This window comes from Dendrobates tinctorius, unplaced genomic scaffold (genome assembly GCF_039654945.1).
Source record: "Dendrobates tinctorius isolate UK_male_01 unplaced genomic scaffold, ASM3965494v1 ptg000095l, whole genome shotgun sequence".
NCBI lineage: Eukaryota > Metazoa > Chordata > Amphibia > Anura > Dendrobatidae > Dendrobates > Dendrobates tinctorius.
Window position 1 is genome coordinate 2,451,800 of NW_027361763.1, and position 13,904 is coordinate 2,465,703.

The following is a 13,904-nucleotide window of genomic DNA, read 5'->3' on the forward strand; positions in this document are numbered from 1 at the left end:
ATTTCAGCAGCCAATCACAGTCATGCCATTAGTTAACATGCCTACATGCCTAATAGGATGTGCCAATAGTACTCTAATTCACCGCACACTCAGAGGGTTTTTTTTATGCAAATAAGTGCTTATTTTTATTATATACAAAACATGTGGGAGCCAAACAAGTATATACAGCACGAAGTCGAAGCGATATAATTTAGTACGACGTTTCGGCTCAATCCGAGCCTTTATCACTTTTATCGCTGTAAATAAAGAGAGATACATCAGAAAATGAGAGAACAAACAAAAGAGAATTACAACACCATATAAAAAACAAAAATAATCCCAATAAACAACAATAGTAAAACAATATATACAGAGCATATACAAATATACAATATGATAGTACATGTAGAACATTCAAGTAAAGAAGGTTCAGTGAACCAGCTCCATCTTCGGTACAATAGAAGAAAAGGTGATTACCTTAATTGAAATTCGGATCTTTGACTAAAGAAGAACAGAACTCCCAAGAGAAAAGCCCAAGAAAGATGGCTGAAAAGAATTGTCAAAATCATAGTTAGTAGATTCATATGTGTAGACACCCTGATGTCTCTATAAGGTCATAAAGCAGGCCATCTACATACGGTAGAATATAATGTTTTGCTGTTATATAAGGTGGATGTGTTCCTTATGACGGGTAATGTATTATTTATGATGTCCATAAAACCGCAATAAACTGTGCAGTGTAATGTACCAGGGAGTAGACATTGTTGTATGTAGGTTTAAAATGGTATATATGTGCTCTGTATATATTGTTTTACTATTGTTGTTTATTGGGATTATTTTTGTTTTTTATATGAAAAATAAAAAAACAAACAATAAAAGTACACATATTTGGCATCACTGCGTCCATAACGACCCGCCCTATAACACTGTCCCACTAGTTAACCCCTTTATTGAACCCCTTAAAAAATAAAAATTAACGCACGATCAAAAAGACGGATATAAATAACCATGGTACCGCTGAAAACGTAATCTTGTCCCGCAAAAAACGAGGCATGACACAGTGTCATCAGCAAAAAAATAAAAAAGTTATAGCTCGCAGAATAAAGCGATACAAAAATAATTATTTTTTGCATAAAATTGTTTTCATTGCATAGAAGCGCTGCTTCCCTTCTGAGCTCTGCCATGCGCAAAATAGTGGTTTACCCCCACATATGGGGTATCAGCGTACTCAGGACAAATTGCACAATAACTTTTGGGGTCCTATTACTCTTGGGAAAAAAACAATTGGGGGTGAAAAGATCATTTTGTGGAAAAAATATGATTTTTTAATTGTACGGCTGTACGTTATAAACTTCTGTGACGCCCTTGGGGGTTCAAAGTGCTCACCACATATCTAGATAAGTTCCTTGGGGGGTCTAGTTTCCAAAATGGAGTCACTTGTGAGGGGTTTCCACTGTTTAGGCACATCAGGAGCTCTCCAAACTTGACATGGCGTCCGATCTGAATTCCAGCCAATTTTGCAGTGAAAAAGTCAAACGGCGCTCCTTCCATTCTGAGCTCTGCCATGCGCCGAAACAGTGGTTCCCCCCCACATATCAGGTATCAGCGTACTCAGGACAAATTGCACAATAATTTTTCCAGTCCAATTTCTCCTGTTACCCTTGGTAAAATATAAAAATTGAACCTGAAGTAATTTTTTTTGTGAAAAAAAGTTAAATGTTCTTTTTTTTTAAAACATTCAAAAAATTCCTGTGAAGCACCTGAAGGGTTAATAAACTTCTTGAATGTGGTTTTGAGCATCTTAAGGGGTGCAGTTTTTAGAATAGTGTCACTTTTGGGTATTTTCTATCATATAGACCCCTCAAAGTGACGTCAAATGTGATGTGGTCCATAAAAATAAAATGGTGTTGTAAAAATGAGAAATCGCTGGTCAACTTTTAACCCTTATAACTTCCTAACAAAAAAATGTTGGTTCCCAAGTTGTGCTGATGTAAAATAAACATGTGGGAAATGTTACTTATTAAGTTTTTTGAGTGTCATATCGCTGTGATTTAAGAGCATAAAAATTCAAAGTTGGAAAATTTCAAACATTTTCAAAATTTTCGCCAAATTTCTGCTTTTTTCACAAATAAACGCAAGTTATATGAATGAAATGTTACCACTAACATGAAGTACAATATGTCACGAGAAAACAATGTCAGAATCACCGGGATCCATGGAAGCGTTCCAGAGTTATGACCTCATAAAGGGACAGTGGTTAGAATTGTAAAAATTGGCCCGGGAGTTAACGTGCAAACCACCCTTGGTAGTAAAGGGGCTAATAGATGTGATCAACGTTTTTCCCCAAATATTTGAGCTGTAGGTACTCCAATTGCCCTTCAAACACTTTCAATCTCTTTAATGCCAACACAGTCTTAGTAATGACAAAGTGACCTCACCATATAAATGGATATAATGAAAGGAATCTGGGCCACCGCCTGGGATCCAAAACTCTGGGGGGTGAGAAGCACATGGCCAGATTGCCAAGACAATTAAGGCTGCAGCGCTGACCAGGTCTAACGTAGACCGGCAAGTATGAACTGGCAAATCAGGGCGCAAGTCTCTGCCCTGCACTCGGTTTCTCTTATGTGGCACGTGCGCTGTACTCATGGACACGGAGTGTACGACACCTTCCTCTCTGGTAGTCACCGAGCTCACTGCACCTCTCTCACTCAAGTCCCTGCTGGTGACGGCAGGAGTAACTGAATGCAGGCCTGTGCAGCACTGCTGCTCTAGGGACGGAGCAGTCCTCTCAGCCTGCTGCATGCCGCCTGCCCATGCCAACACTGTTTCTAGGTCATCGGGTCTGTCTGCTGCAATCTGTCGCAGTGCCAGCAGTTCGGGTGGGGTCTCAAAAAAACCAGTGAAATTCCAGGTTGGTAAACTTTCACTGTTAAATGTCTGGGCTTTAGAGGATTTATTATTTAAAAACAAAACCAATTACATGAGAAATGAAAAAAATTCTTTGTGACAAGCAAGCACACCATCTGCCATTTCATTTTTTTGTAAAAAGTACTGTGCTGTCTTGTTTCCAGTTTCTAGTGCTTGAAAAATGAAGAAATAATGTATAATTGTAACTCAAATTTAGTAGAACAGATGCAAATCCCACCACATCACAGATCAATCACACCGAGTCTGGCACTGCTGCTTGTGACACCTCGTCTATCACTTTGCTGCTAACAAGTGCATTTTGTTTCTATTATTCACAGGTTACAATTCTCATCTTCTTCAATGCCATAGTTACACAAACTATCTCTGTCTGCAATATTTGTTCAAAATTTTAGGGACTTCTTTTCTAATATTATTCTGGCACTGATATCCTAAATCATCTTAAAAATCACCAAAAATCACCTGCCTAGACTTTTTACTCGCTATGCTAGTCCTTATTGATTGTCTGCATTATACCCTGTGATGTGATTATGGGGATTATGGAAAAGTTCGCATAGTTTAGCCTTAGATCATTTCAGCTTTCTGTGACAGATCTTCTGCAGTGTACGAATTTGTCGAGACCTGCAATTTTCATAAAATTCTACTTACATTTATTTGCATTGAATCAATTTGATTATCTCTAGTATTTAATATTTACCCCATTCTTGTTCTTAAATAAATTGATAGGTTAACCAATTGTTCCACTTCAATGAATTCAATTAGGGCAAATTACTGATATAAAGATCTTCTGATATAAAGATCTTCTGATATGTCTTACATACTGTAGAGAAGATTATATTTCTCAGGATAATACCCTTAAATATAAAGTTGTTATAATGTATCTCAAAAACATTCAAAGAAATGAAAATGGATACCATGATCACTAGATCACTTAATGGTCTTCAAATTTCTTGCCAAAGCCAGGAGCTGATGACAGAACGTGAGTGAAGTATTCCTATCAGAGTGCTTTTCCAAGTTCACTTTGATGCAATGTAGTCTACCAATAGATATTAGTCAAAAACACTGTCATGTGGTTAACCCCAATAGATAAATGGTCTATATCTTGTGCAAACATGACTTTTCTGAAAGTCTCTGGGCATAACCTGTTAGCCGCAGTTAGAAAGAGACTGGTCAATGTGAGTAAAATGTAGATATTACGTGGACTGGTGGAGAAAACAATCACAATTTTGTTGATCTTTCTCAACTTGGTAGATTTTTTATAGTTTCATTGACAAAAGTCATAGAATCACACAATGTTAGAGTTGTAGGAGAACTGAAGGGTCATTGTGTTCAACCTCCTGCTAAATGCAGGATTCACTAAACCATCTCTGACAGATGTCTGTCCAGCCTCTGTTGGAAGACTTCCATTGAAGAACTCACCACCTCTCATGGCAGCCTGTCCCACTCATTGATTACCCTCACTGTCACACAGTTTTTTCTAATATCTAATCTGTATCTTCTCCCTATTAGTTTCATTCCATTGCTTCTCGTGTTTCCATGTGAAATTGAGAATAACAATGATCCTTCTAAACTGTGACAGCCCTTCAGATATTTGTAGACAGCTATTAAGTCTCCTCTTAGCCTTCTTTTATGCAAGATAAACATTCCCAGATCCTTTAACCATTCCTCGTAGGACATACTTTGCAGTTCGCTCACCATCCTGGTAGCTCTTCTCTGTACTTGCCCCAGTTTTTCAATGCATTCTTTAAAATGTGGTGTTCAGAACTGGACACACTATTCCAGATGAAGCTTGACCAAGGAGGAGTAGAGGGGGATAATTACTTCAGGCGATCTAGACTTTATGCTTAATACATCCCAGAACTGTGTTTGCCATTTTTTCTGCCGCACCACAGTGTTGACTCATGTGCAGCCTATGATCTATTATCTTGTTGAAGAAACCTATACAAAGAATAAGCCCTCCATTCAAATTTTATATAAAAGGTAAATAATTTTATTGAAACATATGATTAAAAAATTATTTTAAGAAAGGAGATGCAAACAAACAAAACAATAAATGGAAAACAGGCTAACACTAAGTAAATAAATAAGATATGTCCAAAATTACATGTGGAAAGTACAGGATCTTTTAATAATAGACCCTAAATTAATGTATAGAAGTAGATATGCTTTGACAGGAAGGGATAAAGTGCAAGGTGCAAATAACTAGGTATAAACCAGGACATAAGTATATAGACAGGACTTTGCTAGGTTTTGCTTTAGGATGCTCCTAAAGATTATACAAAAAGGTATAAATAAACAAAATGAAGAAAAAAAAATAATATAAACATCCAAAAAAAAAAAAGATTTCTTTGCACACCAAACCTGACAATAATGGAGATGATAGCCAGTGCATAATAACACAACCAGATTGTAACGATAAGGTAAAACATCATGTATGACTTTTCCAGAACATTTCCAGAATCTTCCATTCTCTACACTTTCTAGAACAATGCATAGCTGCCCAGAGACAAGCAACCCCCCTTCCCTTCCCCTTGTCACACATTGCAGCCTTGTGTTCTCCTCTGCCTGCATCTTCACACACACTCAGTGTAACCTACGACACCAGTGAATGATTTCCCCCTCACAGCAGGGGGGCGTCTTTGTCCTTCCATGTGCTTTAACTTCCTATAGACAATAATGGGAACCTAATCATTTGGTCATAATGTGAGGTGGTGATAGAAAAATAAAAACTACATATCTAGAATATGCTTTGATAGAGCCTCGCTACAGCGCCTTTTGCTAAATTATAGCATCGATAGAACCGGAGAAATGGATTTCTCCTGAACCGAAGGGAACAGACAGCCAGTGTTTGGAGTCATCAGAAAACTAATTTCAAGATAAGCTGAGTGATGTGTCTGCCATTATTCTGCTAGGTTCTCAAGCCAAGTTATGATTATTATAAGTTTTTTAGCCAGATTGTACCTCTGAAAGCTATGGGAGGGGAGCCAAAAAACAACCCCTTTAGTGCTGTCACAAGCCCAGGGGTATATAAGTCACTTTCAGACTGGACAGCCCCATTCTAACCTGGGAAGCTGCTGCATCCAGACCTCTCAAATGCATGGTGACGTTTGGCTCCTCCTAACAGCCTGGTTCTGCCTGAAATGATCTAAGTAACACGTGAGTTTTATTTCTTCTCTTAATCTCCTTTTTTATTTGTAAGCGTATTGTACATATTTTGTCTCATTTTGTAAAACCTTTTTTATATCTTCTGTAAACACTGCCTACTTTTTGGAGTAAAAATAAAATTTACTAGTTCCGTCTCTTTGCTCTGTGACGAATTCACGTGCCTATAAGCTAATTACGCTACTAATTTGGGTTGGCTTCGTACCCCTTTATTAATTTTAAATATTGATAGAGAAAATCGGAAGCTGGTGGCAGCGAAGTGTGTTTTGGCTAGGTGGGCTAGCTTGCAGTGACGTAATGGGTTTTATAAGCTGATTGTGTGGCTGCGGCCAAAGTATTTATAATTCCCTCGCTGCAGCATGCCTAATAGCCAGTGCACAACAAGTAGCCCATCCGGCGACTAATTATCCTAGGTGCAGTTCTCTGACTGACCTGAGGGTAAGGGGGCACTGGAGAGCTGCAAGTTCCAAAGTGGAACTGAGAAGTGGGATATACATAAATCCCGGCAGTTCGTAAAATGGTGCGGCAGTGGTGGAATAACTAAAATAAGCCTCCCTGCAGTAAATTGGTAGGGCAAGACTAGCTTGCTGTTTTTTGTCACATTGTGACAGAGGTGGGATAACTAAGATAAGCCCCCTGCACATGTGATAGCCATGTGTGGCCAAAGGACAATATAACTCTCAACCCTGACATTTGGTGGTAGCGGTGGGATCCGTGACACAGATATATAAGTATATACAAGAAACAAGGTGTACATAGTTACTCAGGGTCTAGGTAGCTCCAGTGTACCCCTTGACACATGTTTCGAGAATCTCTTCCTCAGAAGGGGTGCATCTTGACCAAGGAGGAGTAGAGGGGGATAATTACTTCACGTGATCTAGACCCTATGCTTCTCTTAATAAATCCTAGAACAGTGCTTGCCTTTATTCTGCTGCATCACACTGTTTACTCATGTGCAGCCTGTGTTCTATTAGTATCTATTACCTTTCAGTCAAAGCTGAAAGTTAAACTTGATCACCATTATGAATTTTCAGACAAAGTGAGTTTTTTGTCTCCATACTGGTAATAGAAAGCAATAAAAATCCAAAATAATTGATAGATACAAAATATACTACATAGTAACATAACATAGTTTTGAAGGCTGAAGGAAGACCTTATGTCCATCTAGTTCAGCCTATTTTTAGTGCAGCTGTTCTGCATTGTTGATCCTGGGGAAGGCAAAAAACCCACAGAGTAGAAGCCAATTTTCTCCATAGGGAAAAAAATTCCTTCCCCTAAGCTGGGTCATCCATCTACCTATAATATTCTGTTATTCGTAACCTTCTATATTGTTACTCACAAGAAAATCATCCATTCCTTTCTTAAATTCATTCAGTGAGTTGGCCATCATCACTTCCTCAGGAAGAGAATTCCAGAGCCTTACTGCTCTTACCGTGAAGAACCCTCTTCTATGCTGGTGCAGAAGTTGTCTTTCCTCCAAATGAAGAGAAAGCCCCCTTGTTCTTGTCACAGTCCTTGGTACAAAGAGTTCATTAGAGAGATCTCTGCTTTGCCCTCTGATATACTTGTACATATATATTAGGTCTCCCCTAAGTCTTCTCTTTTCTAGAGTAAATAGACCTAATTTTGATAACCTTTCTGGGTATTGTAGTGAACCAACTCCATTTATCATTTTAGTAGCCCGCCTTTGAACCCTTTCAAGTTCAGTAATGTCTAACATAAGATAAAGGAAGTTTTGTAGAATGATGTAGAAAATTGGGAAATTTAAAACTTAAATTTTCTTTGTTCATAGGTTTGGTTAGTGGAAAAACCTTGATAGACTTCAGTGTTGGGCCAATTATCATGCACCTCATTTCGGTTTGTGAATTCTTCGAAGAAATTTCAATACTGAAAGTTAATGATGCCACCAGGAAAGAGTTTGAATTGTGGAAAAACAAAGATCCCAAGGCTTTTGACTGGAGTCAAACTTCAAAAATCTTTATGGAGTTAAAACAATTAAGCAGGTCCAGTATGAAGTATAATGTTTTTCTCCGTGGTTTATGTTTGACAACTTGAAAACTAATCATACAGATGGGCCATGATGAGTTATTTATGTGTTCTGGGGGGGACACGAGAGTTTTTGAACATTTGATTCCAGGTGTAGTTGAATTGTCTGATGTAGTGAAATGTTTGTATTTTACAGTGATGGGTGGGAAGAAGAAGAGGAAATTCTAAGAGGAAAAATAAAGGAGGTTTTAAAATTGGAACTCTACAATGATGATCTTCTGAATTCACTGCCAAAATTTGACTGTGCCACGAGTGTATGGGGTCTGGAAACGATCAGCAAAGACCACGAGGATTACAGAAGAAACCTAAGGAAACTCAACAATTTAGTCAAAATCGGGGGATATCTGTTATGTTATGCAGATATTAATGCCTCGTATTTTAAAGTTGGAAAAGACAAGTTTCACTTGTTACCCTGTGATGAAAGTTTCTATAAGAAGGTGATAAGTGAGTAAGGGTTTGAAATTAAGCATTATGAGAATCTGGAAAAATTAATGGTGTCTGGCATTATAGACCATGAGAGAGTGGTGTTCATCGTTGCCCAGAAAGTCAGGGAAGCTTAGAATTGGTGGACGTCATCGCCATAAATGTATTTTTGCTGAGGTATCTGCTGCTTCTGTTAATTGCAAAAACTATTTCCCTTTGTGCAGTTACTCACTATTTAGAATTTGTATTTCAATCCAAGAACTTGAACCCAAGACATTCCCATAGTAAGGCAAAACTTGTGCAACTAAAGGCTTATAATCATCTTATTAGTGGTTTAGTTGCTTTTAGCTTAGTTATTTTATTTTTTTATCATACAAATGTAGATTTTAAACTGCAGTGTAAACCATAGGGGGCAGTAGCTGGAATTCTAAAGGCCCCGTCACGCACAGCGATCTCTCTAGCTAGGTCGCTGATTTTGTGACGCATCAGTGATATCACCAGCAAGATCGCTGTGTGTGACGGGGATCAGCGACCGGCCCCCCTGCCGGTTATCGCTGATCATGCAGCATCGGCCTGGGCCATTTTTCGGTCGCTGGTCTCCCACTGCCCAGCGCTCATCGCTGCGTGTGGCAGCGAGAGATCAGCGATCAGTGACGCTGGACGCTGGTTACTAATGTAAACATCAGGTATCCAGGAGTCGCGGCTCTTAGATACCCAATGTTTACATTAGAAACCAGCGTGTATGCCGATTTCCAAGGTAAACAGCGGGTATTCAGGAGTCGCGCGGCTCCTGGATACCCGATGTTTACATTAGAAACCAGAGTCCAGCGTCGCTGATCCTGATCGCTGGGGCTGTCTTGTGACAGCTCACCAGCGATCAGCCTAACGATGTCCCAGCGATCCCATCATGTCGGATTGTTGGTGGGATCGCTGGGACATCGTTATGTGTAACGGGGCTTAACTTGAAGCTGATGGGATCTTCAGAAAAATCTTCTACAGTGTGTGTTACTTATACTACTGATGGTTTTATATGTTTGATTCTGCTAATATAATGCTTTTCACTGCATTAGCTGTTCCCAATTTTACAAGTTAAACATAATGTGTTAAGGAGGGTTATAAAACATCTATACAGTATAACCTCACTTCCCATATGGGCGCCGCTCCTCCGCACTTACTGTTGCCTCACCCTCTGATCTGTTGGCATCACCATCTAGCATTGGCGTCACGTGACTTCTTCAGCCTATTAGTGGTTGTTGTTTGACTGCAGCTGTTTCTTTCCATCCATAAATAATATTCTATTTTGGGCCTCACGCCCTTCCAAATGTTGATTCCAACAAACTGTACAGAGTGTGGTGGAGTGAAGCTTTTCTTTAAAGCACCACTCCAGTGTTGTTTTCTATTGCACCGCTGGAGTGTTTTTTTAAATATCATTCCCGTGCCCCGTCTCATACTCACCTACCGTCACATTCATCCTTTTCTAGCATCACTCCCGTCACTCTCAGGTGAAAAGTGACCTGCCGACAGCTGCAGTGTTTTATGGAGAGCGTCGGATGTCACTTTTCCAAACATTTCTACGAGAGTCTCTTTCTGGCACTCATAGACTTGCATTGAGGTCTTTTGATATAAATTCTGAATCCGACAAGTCAGAAGTTATGGGCATGAGATAGCACTGCGGAAATGGAGCGATGTTGGTAAAAGCTGAATCTACTGGAAGGTTAGCATAAGAACAGGGGCATGGGGCTTACATTTAAAGCGCCACTTCAGAGCCAAAAAAACCCCACACTGGATTGGTTCTTTTAACAAACTTTGCACATTAAATATAACTAGTAACATAGGGGACAACCTCTTAAAGGTAACTTTATAGAAGCAAATATTTCTTCTGCAGCTATAGAATTGTGTAGATCAGATAAGTTAAAATTTGCTACAAGCTTTAATAATGTTGCTGAATTATTGGACCATTAGTTATGATGATATAAATCCTAACATAGTAACATAGTTTTGAAGGCTGAAGAAAGACCTTATGTCCATCTACAGTAGTTCAGCCTATTTTTAGTGCAGCTGTTCTGCATTGTTGATCCTGGGGAAGGCAAAAAACCCACAGAGTAGAAGCTAATTTTCTCCATAGGGAAAAAAAATTCCTTCCCCTAAGCTGGGTCAACAATCTATCTATAATATTATGTTATTCGTAACCTTCTACACTGTTACTCACAAGAAAAGCATCCATCCATTTAGTCTCCATGTTAAATTCTAATACAATAACTTGTATCAACACAAAGCATTGTGGGTATTTACTACTGAACAGAGAACTCTTCGGCATGATGACATTCCTTATACAAACCTTCTCCCCAGATAAAGGCTACATCAAGGCATGTGTTGTACAATATGCAAAATTTTATGAACAATGAGAAAGGAGCTGAAAAGACAATATTACAATAGGGTCTTATCTCAATAACAAAAGAAATAAAAAGTAAGGAATTTGTTCCCCTGGGAATGCAGTGTGATCCCAACAACATGCTTGTCATGCTGCTGTACTGCAGGTAAATGCAGAGTAACGCAAACTCCACAAGATGGCAGCAGAGTGGAGGGAGAGCTGAAATCCTGCTCAGAGCAGACCAGCAGAACTGCAGTGAGGCTACCACCAGATGGCAGCAGAATAGTCAGGAAAGTCAGATCGATACCAGAGAATTGCGTAATACACAGGGGAATGCCAAAAAGTCAGAGGAGCACCAAAAAGTCAGTGCCGGTCCGTAACAGAAGTACCAGAAGGACGGGACAGAATCAGGTCAGAGCCAAAGCAGAGTTGAGAACTGGGGAATCCAAACACACATGGACAGACAGAGTCGGGACGGGTATGAGGGGAGTGCAGACACAGGCAAAGTCAGCTAAATGCAGCAGGACAAATCGGGGGTTCACCAGAGCCAGCTACACACGTCATAGGCAGGAAATATAACTGGCACTGCCCGCAGGTTGCAGCGCAGAGAAATAGCAGACCTGACACCAGAATGAGGCAGAGAACGTTAACCCCTGTCATGACCAGACAGGGAAAGGAGAGACCAGACTAAAACCCGGTCTGGATCATGACAGTGATAGAAAATGTTAATGGGTGTTAAAGACCCGCAAGAAACTCCAAGATACAATGAATAACGGATCATTTTCTTTCTGCTTTGGAAGAAGTTCAATATTGAGACCGGAGACAATTTGTTATGGACTAACTGTTAGGCGTCAGGTTCCTGCCTCTGTACAGGAGGAATCCCAAGCCTTGCCTTCTGCGGTCTCCCATCTTGTTCCGGCTGCAGAAGAGGCTGCTCAGCAAAGGTGTCGATCCCAGCATCTTGTTCAGGCAAGTGCTGTCAGGTTGGTTGCTGCTGCCACCTCTGGTTCAGCTTTAGCAATCCACACTAGCCAGCAGCAAGCAGCTCCAGAGTCTGCAGCCTACTGAGCATCCCCATGGGACGACCTCTCATTGGAGGCCGGAAGTTACATGATCAGTTCCTCTAGCAGCTCGGATTGAACCATCAGGAAGGTCCCGGAAGGACGCTGCTATAAAAGGTTTGCATGGCCGCTCGGCCATGCAATAGTATAGACTCTTTTTGCTATGTGTGTGAGTGATGATGGATGCATGAAACTGGTGACTGACTTATTACACTCCCCTCCCTTGGATACGCATGTTTGTAGGGTTTAGAGTCAGCGCCTACTAGATGCTCCATCTTATGCCATGGTGCTACCGTTTCACAGCACCTCACTAAGCGCCACTCCTGTTCTGGGCACCTCTGCACTGCATTAAGTGGCTGCATCCGCCAGTCCTGTGCACAAATCCTGCGCTTTCCTCCCTAGTCTGGGTGGTTATTGGCGGCCGTCCGAGCGGTGCAGTATGCACGCAGTGCACTATCCTTCTGTTATTTTTAGTTGGCTCCGCAGTTGGGACGCCGAGCGCTAGTGTGTCTAGCGGGACTCTAACCCAGTGTCAGGGGCCGAGTTCTGTGACTATACACTAGCACTCATATTGCCGAGCTCTGTGAGCATAAACAGGCTGCGGCATTTGTATTTGGCGGTCTTGCGGCTCTGTGTGGTAACAGAGTCCGCCTCTGCCCACACGGAGTGAAGTTAACCCCGTGTGTTCCTGTATTACACCACCATATAGCGTCTGCCATTACCTAGGAGCAGTTTTACATCTCTGCACGGTTGTCCCCAGGCTGCGAACGCACCTCATTATCATCTTTAATATTTGGTGCGTTCCGCCAGCCTAACACTGACCTGGGTTGGAGTAGTGGTATTGCATCCACAAGGGGCAGCACAAACAGGTAGTGTAGTCAAGAATAGCCAGAGGTCAGTACATGTGACCAGCAGTATAGTTGAAGGATCCGCAGGTTGCATAACCAGAAGCCAGAGGTCGGTACACGGTAGCCGCAGTAAAGTCTTGGATGAATCAGTTGGTGAAAGGAGAGCTTGACTAAAGGCTGGGAGCTCAATAATATCAAAGGGAAGGAAATGCAATCCTAGGTTAAAATAGGGTGTTCAAACAGGAGATTTACAAGGTGGAGTCAATCAGGAACTTATATGGAGGAGCCAATCAGGAATTACACAGGTACTGGTATCTGGGTTAGCAAGAAACTGTTCAGAGAGCTGAAATAGCTGAAATGGAAGAGTTGTTGCCTTGTGAACCAGAGCTGACACATTGATCCAAAACACTGGTGACATTGGTACCATTTTTTCACATACAGTTGTGACCAAAAGTATTGACACCCCTGCAATTCTGTCAGATAATACTCAGTTTCTTCCTGGAAATGATTGCAAACACAAATTCTTTGGTATTATTATCTTCATTTAATTTGTCTTAAATGAAAAATCACAAAAGAGAATGAAGCAAAAAGCAAAACATTGATCATTTCACACAAAACTCCAAAAATGGGCCAGACAAAAGTATTGGCACCCTCAGCCTAATACTTGGTTGCACAACCTTTAGCCAAAATAACTGTGACCAACCGCTTCCGGTAACCATCAATGAGTTTCTTACAATGCTCTGCTGGAATTTTAGACCATTCTTCTTTGGCAAACTGCTCCAGGTCCCTGATATTTGAAGGGTGCCTTCTCTAAACTGCCATTTTTAGATCTCTCCACAGGTTTTCTATGGGATTCAGGTCTGGACTCATTGCTGGCCACCTTAGAAGTCTCCAGTGCTTTCTCTCAAACCATTTTCTAGTGCTTTTTGAAGTGTGTTTTGGGTCATTGTCCTGCTGGAAGACCCATGACCTCTGAGGGAGACCCAGCTTTCTCACACTGGGCCCTACATTATGCTGCAAAATTTGTTGGTAGTCTTCTGACTTCATAATGCCATGCACACGGTCAAGCAGTTCAGTGCCAGAGGC

At 40.8% G+C, this 13,904-nt stretch overlaps 1 pseudogene; it reads left to right on the forward strand.

Annotated features, from left to right (window-relative positions):
* The first annotated feature begins 372 nt into the window (after nucleotides 1-372).
* LOC141098803 (nicotinamide N-methyltransferase-like) lies at nucleotides 373-8,805 on the forward strand (annotated as a pseudogene).
* The last annotated feature ends 5,099 nt before the right edge of the window (nucleotides 8,806-13,904 follow it).